The sequence below is a fragment of the Leucopleurus acutus genome (genome assembly GCF_964270905.1).
Source record: "Leucopleurus acutus genome assembly, chromosome: 11".
Classification (NCBI taxonomy): Eukaryota; Metazoa; Chordata; class Mammalia; order Artiodactyla; family Delphinidae; genus Leucopleurus; species Leucopleurus acutus.
In genome coordinates this window covers 17,487,326-17,489,623 of record NC_139152.1, presented here as the reverse complement: position 1 = coordinate 17,489,623, position 2,298 = coordinate 17,487,326, and the positions used below count along the sequence as shown (strand labels likewise).

The window sequence follows — 2,298 nt, the reverse complement described above, 5'->3', positions numbered from 1 at the left end:
GAAAACAGGACATCTGTTGGGAGACTAAGCAGTATTCCAGATGAGAGATGATGAAGCCTTGGACTTCAGAAGACTTAGAGAAGTAAACGGGTTCAAATCATATTTGCGGTCATGACATGATGTGGAAAGGATTAGGTATGGGGAATAAATGAGAGGGAATTGAGAATACAGGTGAGGATATAATACATAATATGAATGAATGGTCTATGTATAAAATTTTTAAAAAGTAAAAGATTTTTAAAATGTCTTTAAAAAAATAATTTCTAGTTTGACCAAATGTGTGTTTTCACAATTTAAAACACCCAAACGGTATTACAATCAAAACAGCAGTCCTCTGCCTACCTCTGAATTTTGAGCAGGGGGAAGCCCAATTGGCGGGCCCATGGGTGGTCTCATACCAGGTGGAGAAGCCATAAGGCCCGGAGCTGGGGTTGCTGGACCAACAGGTGTGGGTGGAGTCCCCTGCCTTGGTGAGTCCTGAGCTGGGGCTCCAGCAGTGCTGGCAGTAGCAGCCACTGCAGCAGCAGCTACAGTGCCTCTTCCCTGGAGTCATTACCTGTTGGGATGGCCTCCCAACCCCTCGGACAGGACCTGGTAATCCAGCAGGAGCCTGGGGAATTGGAACACTAGCTGGTACACTTCAGTCAGCTGCCTTGCCAACCCCAGGACCTCTTGTAGTTCCAGCAAGTGGTACCCAAGCAATGTCAGTATATTTGGGGGTGTACCCTCCACAGTCACAGAAACCAAGTTCTCTATGTGGCAACCCCAGACCCCAAACCTGCTTTTCTTCATGCTCTGGCTGCTTTGGATTCTTTAACCTGATCTCCTTGATCTCATTCCTGTCACAGAGGATCAAGTTCATATGTTCGTCAAAAGCCTTAAAGATGCCAATGAAGATTTGGCCATCTTGCAAGGTACATCTCAATCTACAGTTAATGCACTGCAGCATCTTGTTGCTCTTTCCACAGTCATGGTTTCCATTCCACCAGATCTAACGTCCCCTGGAAAGTTTCAGGATCCTTGAGACCTAAGGGAAGGCTACAGTTAGAGGTATGACGCAGGTTCTCCTACAAACAAGGCAAGCTGGGGCAGAATCTTCAAAGACTAGATAAAGCTTTTTTTTTTTTTTTTTTTGCTTCAATCAGCTACCTGGCTATTCCAATACAGCTTTACCCACCTCTTGGTGTCTCAGCTAAGAATGTCCATGTCAATTTTGCCTTAAAATCTACCACGGGTACTTGCTGCTGCTGAGATCTCTGCGGGCACAGTGGACACTCTTGATCGCTTGGTGAGGTTGTCCTTCTACGTGTGACTTGAACTTCCACCTCTGGTATGTGCCTGTTCTGTGGTCCGTTTCAGGTGTGAGCAGTCCCTGGTCTGCTCCATTGCACCGCTGGCTGTTCTTCAAAACAGAGCATTAGGCAACACTGGCCGCTCCACTCTGCTCCTCCAAAAGTCTTTTGAGGATTAGATTTATTAGTTTAATCTTATGTATTTTTTTCTCACTGGTTTTCCGTATCTTTAGTTTTTTGAACGTCTTAGAAATATCCTAAACTTGATAGACTAACTTTTCTATTTAAAAATCAACTTTGGGGCTTCCCTGGTGGTGCAGTGGTTGAGAGTCCGCCTGCCAATGCATGGGACACAGGTTCGATCCAGGAAGATCCCACATGCCGTGGAGCGGCTGGGCCCGTGAGCCATGGCCACTGGGCCTGCGCGTCTGGAGCCTGTACTCCGTGGCCGGAGAGGCCGCGGCAGTGGGAGGCCCGTGTACCGCAAAAAAAAAAAAAAAAAAAAAATCAACTTTGACAATCATATTTTTTTTTAATTTTCAAGATCCCTTGCCTTTTGAATAGCACCTCGGTTTTGTTTCATTGATGTAAAATCCATTCTTATCTACGAGGATACTATTTAGAGCTTTCTCTCTCTCTCTCTCTCTCTTTAAAATTCTTGTTGCTTTGTGGTCTATATTTCCTTCAGTTCCTTTTTGTTTACCTTTGAATGTTTCTTTTGGTCTCTGTATTTCTTGTTGGAGCTTTCTTTAAGTATCTGATGATCCTTAGCTATCCCTTTATTTATTTTTATATTGTTGTTTTACATCTTTATTTAGGTACTATAGAAATAAAATAAACTGCACATATGTAAAGTGGACAATTTGATTGGTTTTCACAAATTTATACACCCCTGAAACCATCACTGCAAACCATCGCCACAACCAGATGTACAGATGTTTCCATCTTCCAAAAGTTGTCTTGTGCACTTTTGCAGTTTATCCCTTGTTCCACTCCTTCATTCTCC

The 2,298-nt window shown here is 43.7% G+C and overlaps 2 pseudogenes across 2 annotated transcripts; both read right to left on the bottom strand.

The window, feature by feature from the left end:
• Window positions 1-318: 318 nt before the first annotated feature.
• LOC309968312 (small nuclear ribonucleoprotein-associated protein N-like) lies at window positions 319-958 on the bottom strand (annotated as a pseudogene). The gene has a single exon. The product of its transcript is annotated as a small nuclear ribonucleoprotein-associated protein N-like (transcript).
• A 62-nt stretch (window positions 959-1,020) lies between these two features.
• On the bottom strand, window positions 1,021-1,386 carry LOC309968843 (SNRPN upstream reading frame protein-like; annotated as a pseudogene). The gene has a single exon. The product of its transcript is annotated as an SNRPN upstream reading frame protein-like (transcript).
• Window positions 1,387-2,298: the final 912 nt, after the last annotated feature.